General features: G+C 41.3%; 1 long non-coding RNA gene across 1 annotated transcript; it reads right to left on the reverse strand.

Moving 5' to 3' along the window:
- LOC133758083 (uncharacterized) lies at positions 1-27,242 on the reverse strand. The gene is made up of 4 exons (XR_009865759.1): positions 27,125-27,242; positions 22,165-22,421; positions 18,907-18,963; positions 1-4,567 (listed from the first exon to the last, which is right to left on the reverse strand). It is a non-coding gene; the product is annotated as an uncharacterized LOC133758083 (long non-coding RNA).
- Positions 27,243-27,389: the final 147 nt, after the last annotated feature.

The following is a 27,389-nucleotide window of genomic DNA, read 5'->3' on the forward strand; positions in this document are numbered from 1 at the left end:
TTTTAATAGACTTTTTAAACAATAGTTTTATATTTACAAACAAAAATTAGTAAACCATAAAAGTTTCCAAATATTCCTCTCCCCCCCTACACTTCCTGTAATCATCAACACATAATTCCTCTAATTAATTATCTTACATTATTATGATTCTATTGACCAATATAGATGCTTTAGATCAAGTAAAGTTCAGGTTTCTTTTTACCTAACATCCTTCTTTAAAAAAGATTTTATTTATTTATTTGAGAGGTAGAGTTACATACAGAGAAAGAGAAAGAAAGAAAGGTCTTCCATCTACTGGTTCACTCCCCAGATGGCAGAGAGCTGGATCAGAAGGGGAGCAGCCGGGACTCGAACTGGCGCCCATATGGGATTTTGGCGCCAAAGGCAGAGGCTTAACCCACTATGCCACAGTGCCAGCCCCTTACCTAGGGTCCTTTTCCTGTTTCAGGATCCCATCCAGATATCAAATTACATTCAGCTGTTGGCTCTCCTTAGCCTCCTCTCGTCTGTGACCATTTCTTGGACTTGACTTTTTTTGATGACCCTGATAGTTTTGAGGAATACTCATCAGGCATATTGTAGGATGCACCTCTACAAATTTTTAAAATGGTATTCTCATAAACTGGATAGGCTACAGATTTTTGGGAGCAAGATCACATAAGTAAAGCATCATTTACAACACAGCATGTTAAGGCTACACAGGACCACCATGATTTACTACTATTAATGTTGGCCTCGATCATCTGATTGAAATAGTGTTTGTCAGATTTCTCCATGGTAAAGTTATTCTTTTGTTCCGCTTTCCATCATGCATTTTTTGAGGGAGGCCACTATAGTGTTTGTCAGATTTCTCCATGGTAAAGTTATTCTTTTGTTCCTGCTCTCCATCTTGCATTTTTTGAGGGAAGTCACTACACACAGCCCTTACTTAAGGAACAAGGGCTCATTCTCCTTTAGCGTGGAGTAATGATTACAATTCTCCTGCTGGGAAGATTTCCGTCTTCTCTCCCATTTATTAATTTACTCAGTAATTTATTTATAATAGTATGAACTCATGGATGTTTATTTTGTACTTTGGGTTGGAATCCAATATTACTTTATTTTATTGCACAAAATTTCCATCTTTGGGCACTGGAAGATCATTCTGTTGGCTCCTATGCCCTCTGGCACCCTCCATCAATGTGTGGGAGTTTATTTTTGCTTTTCAAAGGTTTTGTTTGTTGGTTTTAAGCACTTCATTACTTTTCTGGTACTACACGATGCTTTAGGCTCATCTTGTTTATTTCCTGCCTCAGTCCTAGAAACAGCTCTTTCTCCCAGGAGTAAGCATTATTTTAATGACAATGGTATCAGAAAACAAGATCCGTTACCCTTTTTATTTATTTATTTTGGTGTCATTGATTTTCTCTACTGATTTTCTGTTTTCAATTTCATTGATTTACATTCTAATTTTTCTATCTTTTCTTTTGCTTGCTTTACATGGATTTTTTTCTCTAGTTTGCTACAGTAGAAGCAAAAAATGGCAACTTTTTATTTTCTTTACTAATGTATGCTTTCAGTGCTATAAATTTCACTCAATGAGTTGCTTTCATTATGTCCCACACACTTTGATAAGCACAATTTCCTTTTTGCTTTTTATTCAGTTAAAAATATTTGAGACTTCTTCATGTGTTCCTTAGAATTTTGCTATGTATTCTCTGAACATTCTCAGATTTTACAGCTATCTTCCTATTATTGATTTGCAATTTAATTCCATTGCAGTCTGAGAACAAACTTTGTATGACTTCTACTAGATTTGACGTCCAAAACGTTGTCTGTATTGCTCAGTGTTCCAACATGAATTTTCCAAATCTGACCAGAAAAAAAGTATATTATTGGGTGATATAATTTCCAAACATCAGCTAGATCCAGTTTCTACATGATTTGGACATGGTTTTTCTTCCAAGGGTTCATGTGTTGGTGGCTTCTTGCCCAGTAGGGTGCTATTTGAAGGTGGTAGAACCTTTAAGAGATGAGGACTAGTGGAAGGTGCTTTGGTCATTGAGGGTGTTACCCTCAGAAAAGATTAACATATTCCTGATGGAATGCTGCTTAGCTTGGTGACAGGGGCTGTGATAAAGTGAGCCCACCCCATGCTGTTGGCTTCTCCTGCACACAGCCTGTATCTGTTCCTGCTTCCCAGCTAAGTTATAACATAGCTGAGGGGGCTCTTAACAGAGGCTGAACTGATGGGAGCCATTTGATTTTGGATTTCCAGCCTCTAAAACTGTGAGCTGAATTATCCTCATTTAATTAAAGCAACCAGCCTTGGGTACTTTGTTATAGCCACAGAAAACAGACTGACTGATGGAGCTACACAGTTGATTGAAGGAGCTCTATAGTTCAAATATATCTTTACTGATTTTCTGGCCATTGGAAAGAAAGGAAGTACTGAAACCTCCAGCTGCAGTCATGGATTTCTCTACTTTCCTCTGCAGTTCTATCAGGTTTTGCCTCATGTATTTTGATGCTCTGGAGCCCCATTAATGTCATCATCAGGTGTGGGAAGGGGAAGTGTTCTGTAATGTTATGATTACAACTCATTCTTTATGTGGCCATATGTTCTCGAGCTGTGACCTTCAGAAGCATTTGTTAGCCTTTTCTTTTCTTCCCCAAGGAAAGGTGGAAGGGCTAAAGGGAGGTGGGGTAGCCTACTTCCTCCTCAGGTCGATGCAGCTCTGGTGAAGCTCTTTTCCGTGCACAGCAGGCCTTTGCTGTAGAGAATGTTGAACATATTTCATAGGGTTGTTGTTCCTCTCTTGCCACAAATGGGAGAGGGCTTTTGTTGAACTTGGCGAGGTTCCTGGAGGTAGAAATCACGAAAGCATGAAGACCCCCTAAGACTGGGGTCCCATGAGTTTCTCTCTCAAACTAGTCACCACTCGGCCTCCACCGATTCATCACAATCACCACTCCACTGTTCGATCAGTGACTCCAGCAGCTTCTGCTCCAGGTGGACAGGACTGGGCTGTGATTTCCTCTAGCACCTTGTCTCTCCATATGTCCCAGTGACCACTGTTCCAGTAACCTCTATTGGTTCAGAGGTCCAAGGAAAGGCACTGGTTTTCTGTCTGTTCAGTACTTTTCTCCTTGTAAGGACTGGAATGAGAGCTTCCAAGCTTTTTGCATCTCAGAGCTGAAATGGCCAATCTTTATGTATTTTTTCAAAGCCAAGCTGGTTACTTTGAGGCAAATGACCTAGTGGCTCAGTTACCTCAGAAGGATTATTTTCTATATTTTTAAGGTGGCATAGGATTATACAGATGATGAGGGAAACCTAAAGCTTTGAACCCCTCTGTCAAAAGGAGCTGGAAGTGATGTTGCATCTTTAGGCTGAGTGGGTAGGAAAAATTGTTGAAATGAAAATATAGGATAACATTTCTGGAATAAGACTCTCCCAGAAGCAGCAAAAGATGGCTCAAGTCCTTGGGCCCCTGCACCCATTGTGGGAGATCCAGAAGAAGCTCCTGGCTCCTGGCTTTGGATCAACATAGCTCCGGCCACTGCAGCTATCTGGGGAGTGAAGCAGCAGATGGAAGAAATCTCTCTCTCTCTCTCTCCCTCTCTCTCTCTCTACCTCTCTCTCTCTCTCTCTATCTCTCTCTCTGCCTCTCTGCCTCTCTGTAACTCTGCCTTTCAAATAAAATAAATACATTTAAAAAAAAAAAAAAGAACTCTCCCAGGTGGATCCAAGCGGGTATACCAGAGAAAGGTGATGTAAGTGGAACAACAAAACTAAAAACTGTTGGTATAAAAGAAATTTTGACTTACCAACCTTGCTCTAATATTAATAAGTTCAAAAGATCCCTAAAAATAAGTTACAACATTGCACACAAAAAAGAATTATATGTTGTTAGATATGAACTTACCACTATTAGCTAATAAAGCAGTAAGTACAAGGGATGAATAAACTTGCAGAATTACAATCAGTAACATCATTTGGTATGTTGGTCCCAGGAACATACTCTGAACATACTTGAAAAATTAGTCCTTAGGCAAAGATATAAGAAATATTCATGGTTCATGGGGAAAGAGTAAAGATGTTTGCAGAGTGTATAACAAGTTTGTCTAGGTTGATTTATTGCTTCATAAAGCATTTGACACAAAGACAACAGAAGAATGGATTCTTAAGTGTTTAGATCAGTTTTAAACACACCATCAAATAAATTGGCAAAGATACAGAGACATCTGTATCGATGATGTAAAAGCAATGGCGGAAGAAACCCAGGAATAGTGGAAAAGCTGTTGCCAAAGCATGTTCAAAGATTCATTGTGCTTCACAGACAAGCAGTGGCTGTTAAGGAAATGGAACATCACTGGAAAGAGTTCTAAATAAAGAGAAACTGTCACTACATTCAGAGATACTCTCTATGTTGTAGACTTATCAGAGTGCAGTGTAAGGACACGGGCAGAGATGTAATGACTCCACAGCAAGCTCTTCACGAGGCTTCCTCCTTTGATGTCCATCTTGAGAACAATGAAGATGCTCCTCAAACTCAGACTGTGGATTTGCCAGGGTGCTGTTTTCCTGCACGAGAATGGGTGAGTTCCTTAGAGAGCTCAGAAGGGGAACCAGGCAGCCTTTCTCATTGTGAAACACATTTCCATGAACTTCTGCAGATCTAGAATTTCTCCTGTCTGCTTCTGCCTGGAGTTGTGGTGGCCTCCATGGCTACTCAACTCCCCTCTCTCATGAGGTGCAATAAGTAACACAAAAACAGGACAGAAAAAGGAAGGAGGCCTTGTGCTTCTGGAAAGGGGTACATTATTCCCGTGATTTCTCTTGTCAGAGGCAGGCAGTGGCTTGAGTCTATAGTTTTTCAATCCATTCATTCACACATTAGTTGAGCTCAGTCCCACTCTCTGCGATGCATCACCTTAGGTTCTGAGACCCAACTGTAAAAGCTTCCCAGTTAGGAAACCAAGAACCCCTACAGTCCATGAGCCACAACTTAATATTCTGCCTTAATTTTACTAGTGAGAGAAAGAGAGCTCTAGAAGTTTTTTGTTATATTGAGTTTCTTTAAAAATAAGTCAAAAGGGAGAATTCCTGCTTATTACTTGAAAAGAAACACTGTTAGTGAAATATGTCTCAAAAATTGGTCACTAAATCCAACTGAATTTTTTTGTGGCTGAACCCCACGTGGGACCTGCCTTAAAGTTAACTTCATAAAACCCTTCAGCAAGTGCACACACACAGATGCATTTAATTCCAAGAAGCACTGATGACATTTTCATGATGAGACAAACTAGTGGTTTACATCCCACATCATACAGCAAAGCCTTCTAAGCATATTTTTTGAAGATCAGTGCTGCCTTCCCTCTCAGATCCTGTGTATCTCCACCCTTCTTCACTTTGCCCTTGCCCATTCTCTCTCTCTCTCTCTTTGGGAGTTTCACCCCTTTGAAAAAGCCCTTCCATCATAGGACTTGCTGCCTGCACGTTTTGATAACGAATCCTTCCTTTAAGGTCTAGTAATAGTAATGATGCAGGAACTCTTTCCTATTGCTTATGATTTCTCTAAATACTGCCTACCCCCCCCCTTTTTTTTACATTTACTTATTTATTTGAAAGGCAGAGTCATGGAGAGAGAGGGAGATAAGAGAGATAGAGAACTTCCATCCACTGGTTTACTTCCCAAATGGCTGCAAATGACCCAGGCTGGACCAGGCCAAAGTCAAGAGCCAGTAGCTTCTTCTGGGTCTCCCACGAGGGTGTGGGGGGAGGTCCAAGGACTTAGGCCATCTTCCATTGCCTTCCCAGGCACACTGGTAGGCTTCACCCACTATGCTAAAATGCTGGTCCCTAAATTAACTTCTAATTACGTAATTTGAATATGCCATCTGTTTCCTGCCAGAATCTCCAACTGATACAACATCCCCACAACCCCCAAAGCTCTAAATCCAAGGTACCTGTCACACCTCTGTGTATCAACCAACCTCTCCCACATCCTATTGCTCAGAGAGTGCTCCACATGCTGACCCCAATTTACACAACCAAAAGCTCATCTAGAAGGTTCAGTAAAATAAAATGTGGCTATTGGCTTAATAGAAAATCACTGTCTCTTCCACAAATTCTGTACTGGGAAGATTCAATATATTTTACCAGTGCCTTTCTGGTTAAGCAGACTGGAATGCTTTTTTGTGGTACCTAGAATCTCCCCAACTATTGGTCTAATCACCCGCCAACCCCCCTGTACTCTTATAGGGTAGAGTGTGCAACTATTTTTGTATCTGTTTATTCTATCCTCTGGCCCTGCCTGATCAGGTTCACCAAAGGCTTTAGAAGTATAAAACTTGGGAAAGTTTACCTCCATAGAGGCACAGATGACAACATTTGGATTCAAGGGGTAGAGGAAAGCAGGGTTTGAAGGCAGGTTCACTGTTAGATTTGCACTTCTTCTTTTTTTTTTTTTTTTTTTTTTTTTTGACAGGCAGAGTGGATAGTGAGAGAGAGAGACAGAGAGAAAGGTCTTCCTTTTTGCCGTTGGTTCACCCTCAAATGGCCGCTGCGGCCAGCGCATCTCGCTGATCCGAAGCCAGGAGACAGGCGCTTCTCCTGGTCTCCCATGTGGGTGCAGGACCCCAGGACTTGGGCCATCCTCCTCTGCACTCCCGGGCCATAGCAGAGAGCTGGCCTGGAAGAGGGGCAACCGGGATAGAATCCAGCGCCCCAACCGAGACTAGAACCCGGTGTGCCGGCGCCACAAGGCGGAGGATTAGCCTGTTAAGCCACAGCGCCGGCCTAGATTTGCACTTCTTCTACCTGACACTCCTTGATGCTCCCAGTTCACACCTAACACAGCATCAAGGGAGCACTTTGCCTCCAGATCTCTCCCACCTCTGAGTGTAGAAAGATGGTAAATGTAAAATGATCACTGCGGTCTGTCTACAAATGCTTTCACTCCCCCTAACTTCTGGCCATAACCAAGATAAATGATAGGACAGGTCAAACTCCCAAAGTCCAAAGCAGGCTTCCATTTGATTGCTAATATGTCCTATCCATACTTACTCTTTTGGATGTAGCTCCTTTTAAATAGCAAGCATTCAGGAACACCAAGCCAGGGTGTGATTCTTGTACTGGCTGTGAGGAGCCAACCAGTTGCAAGTCGGCACCATCATTGTACTCAAAGGAGTTTCAGTTAAAGGCTGCAATGTCATACACCCAGGATGACATCTGTCTAGGGTTTACAAACAATGCTTAGTCACCAGTCACCCTCACACTAACCTACTCTAGCTCACTCCAACTTCTGAAAACCGGGGAGGGAGGAGTTAACTATGTTACCCAACACCTTGTTACAAGGCTTGCTGTCAATATTTCTCCAATGTAAGCATATGTGAAGAGCCAACCCCTAATTTATAAGAACAAGCAGTCGAACAGCCTAGACAACAGAGGCAAGCAAATCTTCCAGCCTCTGCTAAATTATCTTCAGACACTAGGGCACACAGACCCTTATGCAAGCCCTAACACCAGAACCTGTAAACTGTCTTTCATTCCTCCTCTTCAAGACTTGCCACCTACACATCCCCGAAGTATTTTAGCCATCACTCAGAGCCATCTGCCCTGTCTGCCACTACACTCTTTAAAAATGAATCTGTTTTCTGATAGCAGTTTCCAAGTTCATGGTTCTATTCAGGGTTCCAGTGCTAGCTTGATGTTATCCCCCAGAGTAGGGTGTTTTACCAGAGCATGCCAGGTCTCTGGTACATTTGGAGATTAGTTGATTGATGAATGCTCATTAGGGAAATTTCAAGTGTTACCGCTGTTGTCATGTAAGTTGTCAGGACTAAATTCAGATATTCAGATTCTACTGAAGCATTCAAGACAAATGATTTTTGACTAGTCTCTTGGCTTTTCTGAATTTCAGTTTACTCATTAGAAAGTGAGAGAGCTAGTGAATCAGAGAGCACATTTAAGTCTTCACGATGTGTGCCCGTCCTGTCTGAACGTTCATGATTACCTATCATACTGTGTTGAGAAACACCCAAGAGTCAAGGGCAGGTTCAGTTGGAAAGAAGGCCAAAGGAAGGGAAGGGTCAGCAAACACACTATGCAGTTGCCTCTCCCAGACAATATTAGGGATTTCTTCAATACCTGACCAATTCAATACCTGGTCCATTAGCAGGTAAGCTTATTAGCTACTAAGCTATTTTGTACGTACAGGTCTGTAGAATGCAGACACCAGCCAAAAATCCAAGCTGTGCAGTGAGCACTATCCTAGTCACTGCATAATTCCTCCTGGTCCTGTCTTTGCCCTTGTCAGTATCTATGAAGAACAATCATATCCATCCTCCTGCGGTTACAGTAAACATAACCACATGACAACTATATTATTTGGTATGTTGGAAATAGATATAAATTTTCTTCAATAGACTGTTTCCCTCAATTACTACTTAAAAATATAAATTACACTTTATGCTTTCAAATATGGGGATTGATGTCTGCAAAGGAATTGTGTGTTGAGTTTTAAATATACTTGTTCCCTTAATAGTAAAATACCAAGCCTCAAATGACCATTTAAAAGTTTTGGTCTTTTTTTTCTGTTAGTAAAACATATGTATAATATGTGAAATATTTTACCCTGGGCTGTAAAGGGGAAGGGCGTAACTAACATTTCCTTTTCAGTCTGAAAATTTACAGGAATGCACTGAGACATCTGTATGGAATTAGCAAAGCTGATTCTATAGATTCATGTGACTCCCCAGTTCTAGTTTCTGTGCTTCTGAGACCAGAAATATGAATAGAAATATGAGTTGTCTACATTAAGCATAACATAATTAAACCAGGATAATACAAACTTGTTTAAATATAAGCTCCAAACCATCAAGTTGCTTCATATGTTTGCTTTCATTTATAAAATATGATCTCCTGAGATATCTTTCATTGGGCTAAACACCAAAACAAGCAAAAGGATTCTAAAAAATAAAAAGACAGCTTTCTGGGATTGCAAAGTTGATAAATTAAGCTTTCCTATGTAATAAAATGATTTCATCTTGGATTCCTCTTTTGCTATTTAATTTATGGACTCTACGTGATCCAAGCTTACATTTCATAAATGTGTAAATATATTTAAGACAGATCACACTCGCTTCATTACTCATGCTATTAGACTTTCAACCCTCAACTCTAATCTTTCTTATGTAGCTCCATTGGGAAATCCCTCATGGTGTTGCTATTTTTAACTCCCAAGGGCCTGTTTACTTAATTTTTCAACTTATTGAAAATTTAAATTCAAAATTACTACCAAAAAAGCCACTGAAAAGACGAAAACAATTTAGGGAATACTTTAGAATATATTATAAGGTATCCAAAGCTGTGAAAAAGAGACTTTTTTTTTTTATGTTTCATATGAAGCCATTAATCAAAAAGAATAAATAAGCTCTCTTCCATCATTAAAAATATGTATGATTATATAAACATACATATGAGAGGTAAACTACAAGCAAGAACAAACTATAGTCCATGGAAAATTTTGTGTTTAAGTGTTTAGGACAGTTACGAAATATATAGTGGAGGAGTCTGCCTATAAAAAGAAGTGTAGAGTGGACTCATTTTTTCAGTTGTATCCTGCTAGAGAAAAAAGTGAAGGCATATTTTAGAAAAAGTGACACATGTAGAAATGCGGAGAAGGGATGGTAACAGCGTGACTGTAAAAATTGATGTCAGTGAGTAATCTTGATAATGATGATTATAACTGAACATTAGAGAAAATTCTGATATGTTTGACAACAACAGAAAATCCAAGCCAAGGGAATTACCAAAAATGAGATGGGAGTAGTTAATAACCTGGAATATACTCTTAGAAGATACAAAATAATTTTACAAACTATAAAGGGGGTATATAATTTCTGAGCTGGGATTGGGTAAGATAATTGATTTAACCTGGTTCTAAATAAAACTATATGGGATTCACCATGGTATTAAGGGCACTGAGTAGACTAACTAAAAAATTCAGTTTGGGGGGGAGGTGAATCTGGAACAAGGCCAGCAAAATGCAGGGTTAAGAAACTGAAGCTGCAAATCAACAAGTAGGGTGGAGAGAAGAAAATCAGAGAAGCACAAAGTCCGTGACCCTACATGAATCAAAGGCAGCATGTTTTAATATCAGTTCCAAGGTCATCATAAAGAGCCATCACAAGAAAGAAGGTCAAAATATTTCAAGACCATTTTTTTTCAATGAAAAATAAGCAAATATAGTGAACACTAAAGGTAGCTGCCAGATCTGTGTTGTTAATTTGAAATAACAACACAATTGAACTTTAAAAATCCTCAGGAGCCAGTGTTGTGGCCCAGAAGGTTAAACTGTCACCTGTGTTCCCAACACCCCATTTGAGTGCAGGTTCAAGTCCTGGCTGTTTCACTTCCAATCCAGCTATCTGTTAATGTGCCAGGGAAAGCAACAGAAGATGACCCAAGTGCCTGGCCCCCTGCACCAACATTGGAGACCCAGATGAAGCTCTTAGCTCCTGGTTTTGGCCTGGCCTGGCCCTGGCTGTTACAACCATTTAGGAAGTGGACCAGTGGATGGAAAACCAATCTCTCTCTGTAACTCTGACTCTCAAACAAATACATCTTTAAAAAAAATTCCTTCAATAAAACTTTAAAATTATCAGCTTACTGAAAGAGTTATCAAAAAGGCATTGATACCAACAGAAGGAAAATTTATAGAAAAATAATTTTACCTGCTTTATAGATTCAGTAAAACACAAGTTCCTTGTGAACGAATAAACTTTAACAGAGTAGCTTAAATTTCCCTTCATAGTAAGCAAGAATCCATTCCACATTTGAACAGGAAAATCTTATTTAACAAAGAGCTTCCTCACCCAAGAATCTTAAATGTACTACTGCAACTGGCTTCACATATTGACCCTATAAGTGGCCTAACAGAGCTTAAAGATGGGAAATTTGAAACTGAGGACTCCGCTTGCATAAGAAACTGAATATTTTAGAGAGATGAAGGCAAGGAGAGGGGCAGAAATAAAGGAACTCAGAGCTGTGGAAAAGAAATGCAAACAAACTGATAACAAATTCAAAATTTAAGGAAAGAATTAAAGACAGAACTGTGTTAGCAACTGACTATCAGTTGAGACAATTTTAGGTTCTGCTAAGGGCATACTCCTTATTTAAACAACAAATTTCATTTGGTAGATATGGGGAGAAAAAGCAAAAACTTGCTGACTCATCGGTTCACCTAGACTGACAGACCAATGCACTTGACGTTTACTCTATGGGGTCAACCAGCATTCATTCCCTCTGTGTTGTTTTTGTGTCTTCACCCCTTCCACAAATACCCTGTGTGCTACAAGAGAAGCTCGCTTCACCAAGGCCTCGGTAGCCCAGGGTGGGCTTCAGTCAATCACCTGCTTCTGCTTGCTTTCCAGGGCAATGCTTCAGGAAAGACCCTGTTCAAAAGGATGTGCACTGCAGTAGATGCTTCAGGGAAAAAGTCCTTGGTCTTCATAACAAGTTACCTGGGACAGTCCCTCTCGACTCCCTGCTGGGCACAGGCCATCTGCTCGAACAGGGTGTGACACCAAGAAGATGTTCAATAGTTGTTGACTTCACTGATAGAACACTAGTCCTCTAGCAAAGCCATCCAGAAGAAAACATGAGCAACAGAGAAGGGAAAGGCCAGGAGAAATCACAGAGAACTGAAAAACCTGTGCAAGCAATGTCTTCAGCCCCTCCAGAGTGAACCAAGGCCACTGTGACTGCCCAACGTATTCTGAACTCCTCTAGATTGTGGTAGCTCCCTATGTTACGAATCTTACCTTGCCAATATGGAAACAAAGCTACCATTCTCAAGTTCCTTTGCCTAGGGCATAAAGAAACATGACTTCATTTCTGTCATCAAACACACCCATGAAAAGAGGTTGTAGTTGGAACAGAACTGCACAAGGGACAGAGGGTGGCAGCATCTCTTTGGGGGCAGCAGTGGAGAGAGCATGCTCTGCAGATGGCAGTAGAAGCAGTGGACAAAACAGAAGTGCTGAAGGATGATTCAGGGAGTTTTTCTCGAAGGGACAGCCTCCATACCTCTAGTCTTCTAGTGACCTTGTATGCTTTCTCCCATTCTTTAATAAACAGCAGTTGATAAGAACAGTGAATTCTGTTGTCCACAGCTGAGAACCACGACCAATACACACCAATACCTCTGTGTTCTCTTGCTTTCAAAGTTGCTTTTGGCTGCAAGCTCTGTTACTCACAACCTAATTCATTGCAAGGTAGGGAAGACAACTTGGAAAAAAAGAGGACTAAGAAAAACCAGCACTGCTGCTGGCATCTATCAAGCATTATTAGTATTTGAAAAATATCACCTAGGGAGGGAATGTAATCAGAGAAAGTCAGTTGCCAGGGCCACGTAGAGGGCTGGCACAGGAGAAAGAGCCATTAGAGACCAAAATTCACTAAGGAACAAGGCAGGAGGAAAGTGAGAATGTGATGTTGCAGAGGCCAGGTCCAGAACATTTCCCAAGAAAGAGGGAGGGGCCAATTATTTCTAAGGTTGGGGTTGACTCAAGGAATTATACGACTCTGAGTATAATGAACACAGAATCACCCTCACTGGATTTAGTAACTGAGCGTTCATTTGGTGACTTTGGAAATGAGAAGTTGTTGCCTACTGGCCAGGGCTGGTTTAGGTTTGACACAGTGGCAGCACTAGCTGCTCTAAGGTCCTACCAACTTCTATAGAGTCGCTGGCATTTGCTCCCTCTAAGGGCAAGTGTATCAGGGACTGTTTGTGCAGCTGAGTCCTGTACCAGGACGACACCCATGAAACCAGATGTGGCCATTGACTAAGCTGGTATCGGCCTGCTATGATCGGCCCTGCCAAACATCATGTTGAAATTTAATTCTCATAGTGAGGTATTTAGAGGGTGAAAACTTAATCTGACTTTGGTATTTAGAGACGGAAGCTTTGGGAAGCAATGGAGATTAAACGAGGCCATAATAGAGAGGTCCTCATACAACGTGACTGCAGCTTTCTGTGATGAGGAGGTGAGACCTTAGCTAGGATATTCTGTCTCATCAAGGGATGTCCTGCACTGCCCTAGGACTTCACAGAGTCTCTCTCCAGGGAAAAGGCCCTCACCAGAGGCTGCTGCCTCATCTCGAACTTCCCAGCCTTTAATAAAAACGTATTTATTTTTATTTATTTGAAAGGGAGAGTGTCAGAGGCAGAGAGACAGAGTGAGCGCTCATCCACTGTTTCACTTCCCGCATGACTGCAACAACCACTACTGAGCCAGGCTGAAGCCAGGAACTCCATCAAACCTCCTACATGGTTGGCAGGGACTCAAGTACGTGGGCCATCATCTGCTACCTCCTGGGTGCACTAACAGGGAGCAAGATTGGAAACAGAGTAGCTGGGACTCAAGCTAGCACTCTGATTTGGGATTCTTGTGTCCCAAGTGGCAGTTTCATCCACTATGGCAAATTCCCACCTCCCAAAAGCCAACAGCTCAGGACTAGGTCAGGGCTGAAGCCAGGAACTTGTAGGCAACCCAGGTCTCTCATACGGGTGGCAGGGATGCAACCACTTGAGCCTTCACTGCTGCCTCCCAGGGTCTGCATCGTCACGAAGCTGGAGTCAAGAGCCAAAGCTGGCAATCCAATCCTCATGCTCCGGTGTGGGACACTGGCATCTCAACTGCCTGGCTAAACATCTGCTACCTGAAAATAAAGAATTCTAAATACATTTTTATTTAGAAATGAAAGAGTCAGTGAAAATATTTTCAGCAAATGCTAAAGAAGGAAAGGGACTATCCTTAAGGCAAAAACAATTTTTAGAGGAAGATCAAGAATAAGAATTGGATTTTTGTTCTTCCCTTGACTGAAAGAAAAAAAAAGTGTACACACACACACACACACATACACATAAACTCATCAAAGTGAAAAGAACAGAAAGAGAAAATTTACCCATTGCAGAGAGTATTCAATAAATTTAAATAGCCAAACTTTGAGGCCGGCGCCTCGGCTCAATAGGCTAATCCTCCGCCTGTGGCGCCGGCATACCGGGTTCTAGTCCCGGTCGGGGCGCCAGATTCTGTCCCAGTTGCTCCTCTTCCAGTCCAGCTCTCTGCTGTGGCCTGGGAGTGTAGTGGAGGATGGCCCAAGTCCTTGGGCCCTGCACCTGCATGGGAGACCAGGAGAGGCACCTGGCTCCTGGCTACAGATCGGTGCAGTGCGCCAGCCGCAGCAGCCATTGGGGAGTGAACCAACAGAAACAAAGGGAAGACCTTTCTCTCTCTCTCTCTCTCTCTCTCTCATTGTCCACTCTGCCTGTCCAAAAAAAAAAAAAAAAATAGTGAAACTTCGAAAACGTATTTGGCTACTAAGAGTTTCCAAAGAGTGGAATGGAGAAGATGGAAGGAAATACATCATCAAGAAGCTGAAGAACACCATCATTCCTGAGGTTAAAGGACTTTCTGAAAAGTTCAGCAGGATGAACGCAAGAAGTGCCACCTAAGGAAATTTCACAATTCCAGGGAATAAAAAAAGTAATCACGTTTTCTAGGAGGAGCGGAAGAACAAAAAGCCAGCTCACTCACAAAGGCACTGGAATCAGATTGACATTCATTCTCATCATGCATTGACAGACAGAAAACAGAGCAATCTAAATGGAACAACTTAAAAAGTGGGAGTGGGCAGAGCCAACAAACTAGATGTGTTCAGAAAATTCACCAAACTAACTGAAGTCCTAAATACATTTTTTGGAATTTAGGATATGGTAGAATGTTGTTGGCTTATTTATATTTATTTGTGCTTGTTTTCACTTTTCATTATCCAATCAACTTTTTTTCTGAAATATTGTCTGTGTGTGCAATGTTGTACACACTCAGGTACATATATTCAACTATGTAGGACAAATGGAAAATTTCTCCTCGGGGTGATATGTGCTAGTATATAAATTCTGCCACTGAACACTGCTATCCAGAACTTGGAAGTAGAAGTCAGTGCTGTTAAGTATGAAGGTGCAGAAATAAATCTTCAAGGGCAGCTGCAGTAATATCTAGTGTTGATAACAGGCTGTCCCTCACAAAAGATGGTGGCTATGCTTCCTGCTTGAGTCTACTTGTTGCTTGAACTTTGTGCTATAATCTTTATAAAATGAGTTATCCAAGTTCCTACTAATAGAGTCCCTTTATTCTCGTGATATTCATTTTATTATGCATCCTGGCTTATTCTATAGGGTTTTTTTTAAAGATTTATTTTATTTATTTGGAAGACAGAGTTACAGAGAGAGGTCTTTCATCCACTGGTTCACTCCCCAGATGGCCAAAATGGCCAGAGCTGCGCCGATCCGAAGCCAGGAGCCAGGAGCTTCTTCCAGGTCTCCCATATGGTTGCAGGGGCCCAAGGACTTGGGCTATCCTCTACTGCTATCCCAGGCCTTAGCAGAGAGCTAGATCGGAAGAGGAGCAGCCGGGACTAGAACCGGCACCCATATGGGATGCTGGAGCTTCAGGACAGGATGTTAACCTGCTGCGCCATGGCACCAGCCCTGGCTTATTCTATGGTTAATTGAGATTCTGTGTAACAGACCTTGAAGAATCAGTACAGAAATCTGGCCAAACAGGAGCTGAAGGCAAATACCTAATCATATCGTTTCCTTGATTTCAACTGCCCTCTGAGAGCAAGGCAACTGCAAACTCCTCATGAAGGGCACGAGGAACTCAAACGCTACTGAATGGGGTGGCCACTTAGGAGGCTCCAGATATGTTAACAGAAGGGAATATCTTCATCAAATTTCCAGCTCTCAAAGGCAAAAATGAAGCAATTCCTATAACTTTTCTTAGATGGTAGCTCACCTCTAATGTCACAAGCTCTCAAAGTCAATGACTACGAAGACTGCTGATTCCCAACGTGCATGACATTGACCACCTAGCTGTGTCTTGATAAAGGCAAATATCCAGAGAAATGGAATTTAATCTTTAGTTTGTAGGAACAGTCATTTCTACTTCCTTGCTGTGCTAATAAACAAAGTCATAGATGCTCAACGGTGGTCCTCACTAAACGAAGCTCAGATTCCAGAAATTCCTTGGTATAATACAGAGGAAAGAATTCAGACTGTGGGCTATAGGAGCGCTGAAGTTATTTATTAATTATGTTCTGCCCACTCCACACTATGTCCCCTGAAAGCTTTAGGAAATTCTCTTTTTATCAAAGGCCAACAACACACAAAGTTGAGAAAAACAAGATCACCTAAGGAATGGATAAATAGTAAATAGGTGAATAAAATGTTTTCCTGTTTCATAATTCTTTAAAAGATTATTTACTGTTACAATAAAAACAATGTATTGATGACTTTATCACATATATATTAAAACATACATGACAAGAAGAACACAAAGGACAGCAGGAAAAAAATGGAAATAGCCTGGATGAGGAACTATAAAGCATCTGTAATTCAACCCATCCCAAAACTAATAAGCTAGTCTCTTGGACACTGGTATAATACATGAAATTGTTGAATAAAAGCAAAAAGCTTCTATTCCTCAGTGGAGAGCGAGCAAACAGCACGTTGGTCCGCGTGAAATTTCCTTGCCCCCAAAGTCCCATGGGAGCAAATAAAATGGGCCCAAACAGAGGCTGTGCAAGCAGTGGGTTTGTGTCATATCCGAGTTATACTTTTTACAGCAATTTGACTCAGGCCCATTCACTCCTGAGGGGAAATTCTTACTCCATTCCTCAGCGTTGCTCGTCGTGAACACTACCATAAACACATTGGCCTGGGAAGAGTAGAGCAGGCCTGACATTACTACCACACTTCGCAAAACTGCACGGCACACTCAGGACCCACGGCAAACTGACTTTTTCCACATACTGCCCGCTATTTTCCGAATGCTTGTTTCCTTCCAAAACTGAAGTTGAGACTTCATCCCCATTGTGGTGGTATGAAGAGCTAGGGCCACTGGGAGCAGGAATAACCTTATAAAATAGACTTCTGAGAGCTGCCTGGCCGCTCCACCTGATCTGTCATTTGCCCTTTCTACAGCAGAGGGTGCAAATATGACCAGATGCTACATCTAACAGCACCTTGGTTTTGGACTTCCCAGCCTCCAGGACTGTGAGAAATATTTTTCTTTTTTGAGGGCTATAAATGACCAGTCTGTGGTATTTTGTTACAGCAGCTTGAACTGACTATAATGTTCTATATCTTACATAAATGAGAATAAGCTGTGTTAAAGTAGATTATAATGAATTAAAGGTGCATATTATCATATCTAAAACAATCACCAAAAAAGTATACAAAGAACAATTGCTATCGCTAGTAAGTTATTAGAAGAAGGAAATAAAATATTAAAAAATATTCCATCTGAAAAAGGGTAAAAAATTTATAATAAAACAAAAGGCACAGGTAGAATTAAGAGAAAATTCAAAGTATATTTAAAATTTACACTTACCAGATCGACAATTACAGTAAATGAAAATGCTTAATTTTTCAATTAAAAACAATTTAAAAACAAAAGAATTAGTGACATGTTATTTATGAAAAATAAATATTTCATGTAAAAACCCAAATTACATATAAAAGAGAGTGGAAAAGATATATGATATTAAAATTCATCTGAAAAAATATACAGTGCCTTTATTAGTATTAGGCAAGGTAGATTTCAAGATAAGAATTACTTCTTGACATGAAGAGGACATTTAATTTGATTATAGTAAAAGACGGAAAATAATGAAAAATCATTAGACTGAAAAGAAGAAGTGAAACTTTCCCCACAAGTGGTATGGTTATAGAGGTAAACAATCAAAACATCTACCAAAAAGCTGGTAGAACAAGCTTAAGTTTCTGAGGATCCATGCTCAAAAGCCATTTTTATTTCTGTATTCAAAGTGTCTCAGAGTCAGAGTTCCGTCAAAGCAGCAGAACCAGTAGGATATATTAACAAATGTGTTCCAAGGAATTCGTTAACCTGATTTTCAAAGCTGGCCAGGTAAATCCAAACTGTGTGGGGCAGGCAGTCAGGAAGATGGGCTGAAAACCCATGTGAGCATGGAGCTGCAGTGGCCAGGAGGCATTCCTTTCTCAGGAATCCTTTAAAGCCACTCAACTGATTAGATCAAGTCCAGCCAGCTCAGCAAGGCTAATCTCATTTACTAAAGTAAACTGATAATAGATGTTTATCAAGCCTCATAACACTTAGATTACTAACTGATGGTATAACAATAGCCAAATTGTCACACAAAACTGACCATCAAGTTATGCAATAAATATTTGGAAAATAAAACTAACAATACCACTTTCAATAGCATCAAAAATCACAATATACATTAAAGACCTCTACACTAAAAGTTCCATCTAATAGAAATTAATGACAACCTAAATAAACACATGCTCCTCCAAGTATATAGATTCTTAGACTTCAAGGCTCAATACTGATGTCTATTGTTTTAAACTTGGATTACAAATTCTCCAGAATCTGACTTCAAATCCCAACAGGCCCTTCTGCAGAATTTCATTTACTGATTGTAAAATTTGTATGGGGGTGATTATTTGGCCTAGCAGTGAATTTGTCCGTTGGGGTACCCACAATCCACACCAGAGTGCCTGGTTTCAAGTCCATGCTCTGTTCTTGATTCCAGACTTCTGCCAATGCCCACCCTGGGAGGCAGCCCAAAATGGCTATAGCAGTTGGGTCCCTGTCAGGCTCGTGAAAGACTTGGATTGAGTCTCCAGCTCCAAGCTTCAAGCTGGCCCAGTGAGCAGCATTTGGGGAGTGAATCATTGGAGGGAAGATCTGTATGTCTGCATCTCAAATAAAGAAATACCCATATGAAATGTAATAGACTCAAATAGTCAAAAGAATTTTGAAAGAGAAGTTAGAGAACTATTAATAATTGCTTTCAACACTTACCATTAGGCTACAGCAATCAAGACAATCTGGTATTCATCTTTGATAAAGGAATCCAAGCTGTTCAATGGAGAAAGGAAAGCCTTGTCAACAAACAGAACTACAACTATTTTGCTTACATATACTCATAAATAAATTAAAAATGAGCATCTATAAAAACAGAAAATTAACCACTCTTTACATCCTACACAAAATTAACTTTGAAAGTATCATAGACCGGGTCTAGCGCTGTGGCGCAGCGGGTTAACGCCCTGGCCTGAAGTGCCGGCATCCCACATGGGTGCTGGTTCTAGTCCCAGCTGCTCCTATTCCAATCTGGCTCTCTGCTATGGCCCAGGAAAGCAGTACAAGATGACCCAAGTCCTTGGGCCCCTGCAACCACAAGGGAGACCCGGAAGCTCCTGGCTCCTGGCTTCAGATTGGCGCAGCTCTGGCCGTTGCGGCCAATTGGGGAGTGAACGATCAGATGGAAGACCTCTCTCTCTGCCTCTCCTCTCTCTGTGTAACTCTGACTTTCAAATAAATAAATAAATCTTTTTTAAAAAGTATCATAGACCAAACTATAAAAGCAAAACTCTACAGAAGAAAAGATGAGTTAGGTACTGATTTTTTATCGATAAACTGCTATTCACAAAATTATTAAGAAAAGAGAGACTTATATCTCACCAAAATTTAAGACTTCTGTTAATCCACAGACACCATTATGAAAATAAATGGTGGCTGTAGGCTGGCAGAAAATATGTGCAATTCCTATAATCTGATAAAGGCCTTTTATCCAAACTGCACAAACCATTTTTACAATTCAGCAATAAAAACAACTGAATAAAAAATCAGCAAAAAATATTTGAATAGACATTTCATAAAGGAAAGTACAGAAATGGCTGAAAATCACATGAAAAAGTACTTAACAGCAATCAATCATCAAAGAAATAAAATTAGAATCAAAGCGGCATATACCACAATGTCAACAAAATGGCAAAGATGAAAAAGACTGACTGTACCAAATGCTTTTGAGAATGAGGCAATCAAAACTCTCACACATTGCCAGAGAATATAAAATGGAATAAAAATTATAAATTGTTCTAATCATAATAAATTATTCTAATAGTTTCTCATAAAGTTAAAAACACAACTACTCTGTAACCAGAAAATCCACTTTTAGGTGGAATTACTCATGAGAAATGAAAACCTAAGTGTATAGAAAGATGTATCCACGAATGTTGACAGGGGTTTTAAAAAGTTTGTCATCCAGGAAAAGGATAAACAAGTTGTAATTTAACAATTTCATATTTTTTCAACAATAAAAAGGAGTAAACCACTCATACATGCTACAATATAAATGAAATGTGAAAACTGTATGCTGAATCAAAGAAGCAAGACATAAAAGAATGGGTACTGTATGGCTCAATTTATATGAAATTTTTAAATAGGGAAATTAATCTAGAGTGAAGGAAAACCATACAATGATTGCCTCTGAGATGGGGGTAGAGTGGGAAGAGGATTAAATGGGAAACTGTGTAAGGGATCTTTCTCTCAAATGTTCCCTATTTTATTAGAAGAGATTGCTAGGGTATGTGTCATTGTCATAACTCATCAAACTTTACACTTAATAAGTGTGCATTTCACAGTATGTAAATTTTTCCTCCATTTCCAGAGAAAAGGAAAAAAAATACTTCCCAGGAGTAAGGTTTGAGTTAAGCCACAGTGGAGCTGAGCTCAGATGTTTCTTAACACAATATTTTTGCATGATTTGATTTGTGACCATTTGTTTATATTACTTTGATTAAAATTTATTTAAAGTACTCGTACAGACTTCCAACTTAAGATGGTAGAATAAAAACATCTAAAACTCTCCCTTTCCCCAATCCTAATGATAGAATAACAAATAGGACCAAACCAGTCAAAATACCTCAGGCTTCATGCCATACAATTCAAAATGTGCAACTGAAAGAGAAAGAGAGGTTCCTTAAATTCACTATTTGATTCTTTGCAGTAAAACATTATTTCTAATCCAAAACCCAATACATATATGCAAGAAACGTGAGTGACAAGTTTCAAAAAATTATACTAAGATCATCAAACATAGAGAAAGGTGGCTCAATATACAAAGGTTGCCTGGAACAAGGAAAAATATGAGGTTTAATTTAAATGCTCATGTGCTGATCAGAAACTCGAAAGAAAGGCATTAGCCACCACTAACTGAACAAGAACTTGGATATATTACTGTACTGAATAAAATGAGTGGTAGAAAATGTCAGTAGGAAAGAACAAATACTGACTATGTTACTCCAGTATATTCCACAGGCAACAAATTTAATCTAAAAGGAAACTAGCGAAACAAGAAATTTCCTACAAACAGGATTTTGTTTAGTGGAATAACATAATAAAGTATTAGACTAGTAAGAGTAGAAAACCTTAAAAAGAGATGAAAAACAATACAGTAAAATGAAAACTGAAGATACAAAAAACCTAGAAGGAAAACCAAACCAAACTCCCAAATGGCTAAATTTAACAAGTATAAACTTGGCTATAACAGAATTATCAACAAAGACATAAATAATCACACCTAGAATGGAAGAAAAGCCAGGGAGAGTGAAACAAGTGAGTGGCAAATAATAGAGCAGGCAAAGAGAATTCATGTCACTGGAGTAAGGAACGCAAACAAGACAATTTTCAAAAAAATGCAAAGAATTAAATGTGTAGAACAAATATTATATATATATATATTCCAGGGAAAAATCATAAATTAATGCAATCATGACTTCCTCCCTAAGTTCACAGAAATTCAACAATAACAGGAGCATTCTCCAGGCAGAAAAACCTATATAAAGTGCAGTGGGGATAGGAGGGAAAGATCAGTGGCCCACAAGCATAATCAATGCTGTGAGAAAAGGTTGCAGTGGTGTCCAAAGAGCTAATGAGAACTAATGTCACTCCAAAACATCGTGATTTATCCTCAGACCAACAATTTATTCAGATATAAAGCCAAAGGGTAGACACTCTCAAGCAACAGGCATTTAAAATAGCTTTTATAAACCAAACAATCAAGTATACAAGGATGAATCATTCTTGGAGAAGAAAAGCAAAGCAATGAGAACATCAATATATTTTACTCGTGTACAAAATAAGAAGAGGAAACACAGCAACATGGAGTTAAGTTAACACTATGCAGGGCTGGCGCAAATGAAAGAAAATGACAAAAGAATATAAGCACAGGAAAAGAAATAAAACTACAAAACAGGGGCCGGAGCCATGGCTCACCTGGTTAATCCTCTGCCTGCGGCACCGGCATCCCATAGGACACCCGGTTCTAGTCCTGGATGCTCCTCTTCCAGTGCAGCTCTCTGCTGTGGCCCGAGAAGGCAGTGGGGGATAGCCCAAGTGCTTGGGCCCTGCACCCACATGGGAGACCAGGAGGAAGCACCTGGCTCCTGGCTTTGTATCGGCACAGTGGCCCTTTGCGGGGTGAACCAACGGAAGGAAGACTTTTCTCTCTGTCTCTCAGGGTCTGGCTCTATCTGTCAAATAAATAATAAACATCCATTAGTAATCTTTTCATTCACATTGACAAATTTTAACTCTACCTGTCAAAAAAAAAAAAAAGACTAAGAAGTTGAAATCTTTACCTAATGTAAACTAAACTGATCTTCTGTATATAAAGAGAATTGAAAATGAATCTTGATGTGAATGGAAGGGGAGAGGGAGCGGGAAAGGGGAGGGTTGCGGGTGGGAGGGAAGTTATGGGAGGCGGGGAAGCCATTGTAACCCATAAGCTGTACTTTGGAAATTTATATTCATTAAATGAAAGTTTAATAAATGAAAAAAAAAAAGACTAAGAACTCTAATGCCTCTGCCCTACTTCTAATTCACCCCTAATGGGTAACTACAGGACAGTGTTGTCTAGGTTAATTATAAACTGTGAAAATAGTAATAATACAATCCAAACTTTGGTGAAAGAAATTTACTGTATTTCTCACTTTTCTTAGTGATAAATAGCCATTTCAAGGTGAGTAAATCAGTAAGTGGCGGTCTAAGTATATTGTTTGTTATATAAAGGGATTCATCAGACCAAAAATAATAAAATCATAGGGTCAGAATGAGAAAAGAGATAGTAGGAAGTGCAGTGTGCTATCTGATTCTGATAGAGGACACCAACAAATACTGTCTAAAACTGCTGTATCAGAAAATAATGCTTAAAATGTAAAATCTGATCGAAGTTTTCCTACCAATATCTAAAAAAAAAAAAAATGATTTAAACCTTCCAATTACAGTGAGCCTTAAAGTTGGGTAGTATCAGCTGTCTGACTTTGCTATTCTTCAGGACTGTGTTGAATTTTCTGTCCTTTGCCCTTTCATAGAAACTTGAGAACCTGTGTGTCCATATGCATAAAATAATTTGCAGGAACTGGCATGGGGGTGCTTACACAGATAAAATGTAAAGAGACACCTTAACATGATTGAGTCTTCCAATCAGTGAACAAGGAGTGTCACTACTTAGTTTTTATTTATAGTTTTCCTCATATAGACATTGTACACATCGTGTTAAGAGTTCTACCAAAGTTTTTTAACTTGACAGTTGTTCATGGGTGGAAGAAGTAAGGCGATTGACTTTTCTAATTGACCTTGCATCTTGCAACCCCAGTATCATCAATTATTAGTTCCAGGAGCCTTTTCTTGATTCTTTAGGATTCTCTACATAGATAATCATGCCATCTGCCAACATAGTTTTATTTCTTCCTTCCCAATCTGCTTACTTTTATTCTGCTTTCTTGTCTTAGTACAGTGTTAAACAGGAGTGGTGACAGGGACATCCTTGCTTTGTTCCCAATCCTGGAACAACCCCAATCTGAATCTTCCCGACTTGGATAATAGTCCGTTTCTCATCATTATGTATGAAGCAACCTGGAGGTTTCTTGTAGAGGTTCTTTATTAAGTTCAGAAAATTCCTGTGTATTCTTAGTTTTCTGAGAGGTTTTGTTTAATCAAAAACGGTATTGGATTTTGTCAAATGCTTTTTATTATGAACGGGTATTGTACTGATATGATCATTAGATTTTTCTTCTTTGATGTAACTGATTACATTAGTTACTTTTTAAATGTTGAGCCAATCTTTTATGCTTGGAATAAACGTTCCTGGGTCACAGTGTGTAATTCTTTTTATACATTGTTGTGTCCTATTTGCTGCTATGTTGTCCAGGGTTTCCACATCCATGTTCATGAGAGATGTTTGTAATTTTCTGGTCCTGTCTCTGGTTTCGATATTAGGTAAAGGCTGGTCCCATGGAATGTCAGGACATGTTCCTTCTGCTTATTTTCTATATTGTACAATGGTAGTATTATTTGCTCCTTGAACTGTTGGTAAAATTCTATTGAATTTGTAGAACATACTACTGAAAAATCATTTGAACTACACTTTCTCTTTTAGAAAATCATTGACTCAGTTTCTTTAGTAGCTATAAGCCTGATCATATGAATTATTTATCTCAACGTGAGTACTGCTGGTTGATGTCCTACAAGGCATTACACGCTTCATTTATTAAATCTGCAGCACAGAGCTGTTCTTAGAAATTTTTTTTTGTCCTTTTAATATCCATGGGATAAGCAGTGGTGATTCTCTTTCATCTATGATGATGGCAAGTTCTGTGTCCTCTCTGTTCCCTTGGCAAGCATGGTTACAGATGGACCAACTTTACTGTTCTTTTCAAAGAACCAGTTTTTTGTTCTAGATGTTTTCCAGTCTACACTTTATTTGATTTCTGCTATAATTTTCATTGTTTCTTTTCTTCTATTTACTTTAGATTTAATTTGTTCTTCTCCCAGTTTCCTAAATAGAAACTTAGATTACAAACGTTAGACTTCTCTTCTTCCCTAAGGGAACATTCAGTGCTATAAATTTCCCTCTGCACACTGCTTTCACTGCATCTCACAACTTTTGCTAAGTTGTATTTTCATTTAGTTCAAAATACTCTTTGTCTAGACTTTCTTTTTGACATTTGTTACTTAGAAGTACATTATATAATCTCCACATATTTCAGAATTTATGAACAGAATTTACAATTTAAATCATTTTAAGTGTATAATTCAGTGGCATGAAGTGCATCCACATTTGTGTGTCATCATTATTCATTTCCATAACTGCTTCATCATCCTAAAACTCTGTACACATTAAATGACTCATCACACTCAATTTTCCCCCACCCCTGATAAACTTTCTTAATGAACTAATGTATCTGCATCTTGCCTTTTAAAAAATATTGAACTATACATGCTAAAGATCACTACATAAGAGAAAAGAGAATTCTTTCTCATCTAGTTTTTACAGCTGCACAGTAGCCCAATGAACGGATTAAACCCTAGTTCACCAGTTCCTTACCAGTTGGATGTGTTTCTTGTCTTTTGGTATTACAGTGCTACAACGAACAGTCTAATGTATCAATTATTGACTTTTTTTTTACTTGCATGTTTCAATATAGATTCTTAAAAGTGGAGTAGCTAGATGAAAGAGTAGAGGTATATGAAAGAGTAGAGGTATATTCAGAGCATTTGGATTTAATAGGATGGAGAACGATGAACTCACCTAAGTTTTAAATGATTTAAAGGTTTCATGAAAAACGTTTCCCCCACCCTAAAGATAGTTCTTCATTTAGCTCTTGCAGTTAAATCATTTTGTTTGAAGAAAAGTAGATGAAAAACACCTCTGTGACTCTAATATCTTTGGATTTTAACAAATTAGTTAACTCCTAATTTTTCTTCTGCTTTATAAGACTACTCTAAGAAGGGTTACTGCCTTAAGACTACATTGGGGAACTAAAGAAGGGCGGTATGCCAATTCTCAGAGAACGTTGGCTGTCAGCGTATCTGCGCGGTATGGGCCAGGTTACTATTTATATAAAACATAGATGTGTATATACACATGTGCATATATACAAATGCCATCCCCCCACCTTTAATCTAAGGTTCCCCAGGCCAGGCCTGGATAATTCAGACTCAGCTCCCTCTTGTAGTTCGCCAAACTGTGCTTGGATGGTCATTCTCCGTTTTCGGGGGGGCCTGACCTTTATAAATTGTGAAATCCCACTGACGGAGAGAGGGCCTCCGGTGGCCGGGCCACAAGCGAAGACCCCCACAGCGGGGGTGCAGCGGCGCCCTGGGGGTACAGAGAGTCGCACCGACTGCGGGGGTTTCATCACACGGCAGAAGGGCCACGACACCGCCTCCCCGGCGCAGGACCCCGTGGGGTCTCCCACGCTTCCCTGAGGCAAACCCCCCCCGGCGGGGTTAGGCCCGGGGCCGCCCCGCGTGGGCGTCCAGGACCGCGGCGCCGGAGCGCAGCGCAGGGCCCCCGCGGGCGCTCTGAGGGCAGCGGAGGGCGCGCCTCCCCGAGGAAACGCCCGGTCTCCCGGCGGGACAGCTCCCGGCGGGCCGGGGGGCGCGGGCGGGCCCGGCCTCCTCCCACGGAGGCCGCCGCCGACTCCCGCGCGGGCTGCAGCCCCCACAGCCGGCCCGGGGAGCGGCTCCGCGCAGGAGAAGCCCTCCTGGGGGCTAACCTCGCGGCCGCGCGCGTGTAGGGACCCTCGCCTCCGGTCCGCAGCCCTGCGGTGAGGGGGAAGGGGAAGGGGCGGCCGCCTGCGTCCCCAGACCCCGAGCGTCGCGCCCCCTCCCCCGCCGTCTGCGCGCTTTGTGCAGTCAAAACAGCCGAGGGGGACGGGAAGCCCGGCCGCCGCCGCCGCGGCCCTCCGCCGGCCCCGGGCCCCCTCCCCGCCGCCGCCGCCGCCGCGGCCCTCCCTCCCCTTCCCCACTTCTCGCCCTCACCTCGCCCCCATCCCCCGCTCATTTCCTCTCGCACCCGGGCTCGCCAATCCCTCCTTCCAAGTCCCTCCGGCAGCCCCGGCCTTCCCCTCAGGCTCGGCCCCCTGCTCACCAATCTCCGTCCCCTCCCCTCCCTCCGCCCTCCCCCTCCCCCGCTCCTTCCTCCGCCCCTCCCCCACCGCGGTCCTCCCCACGCCGCTGCCCCTCAGGCTGTCCCCGCCCACTCTACGCCGGCCCCTCGGTCCGGGCTGCGCTCCACGTGTGGACCGCTGCGCCGCGGCCCCCACTGACAGCCGCGGCCCGCCGGCCCGCCCCGCGCCCCGCCGGGCCTCTAAAAGCCCCGCGCCGCGCCGCGCCCGCCGCATCTTCCCCGGCGTCCAGCCGCCCGCCCGCTGGCCCGGGCCCCGCGCACCTCCGCCCGCGCGTCGCTGCCCCCGAGGGACCCGGAGCGGGCGCGGAGCAGACCCTCTGATTCTCGCGGGGGCGACTTTTGTTCGCGCGCCTGCTCCTTGCTGGTGACTTCTAGCAGCTTTCCGCGAGCTGTTCTGCCCCGGAGCGCACGGGAACCCGCTGCGCGCAAACCTTTTTTTTTTTTGCTTTCGAGGTCCGCTTTCTTTGTAACTTTACGCCGCGGCTGCTCGGGTTACTTTTGTAATTTCCCGCCCCCACCCGTTGGC

Source organism: Lepus europaeus, chromosome 4, assembly GCF_033115175.1.
Source record: "Lepus europaeus isolate LE1 chromosome 4, mLepTim1.pri, whole genome shotgun sequence".
Lineage (NCBI taxonomy): Eukaryota > Metazoa > Chordata > Mammalia > Lagomorpha > Leporidae > Lepus > Lepus europaeus.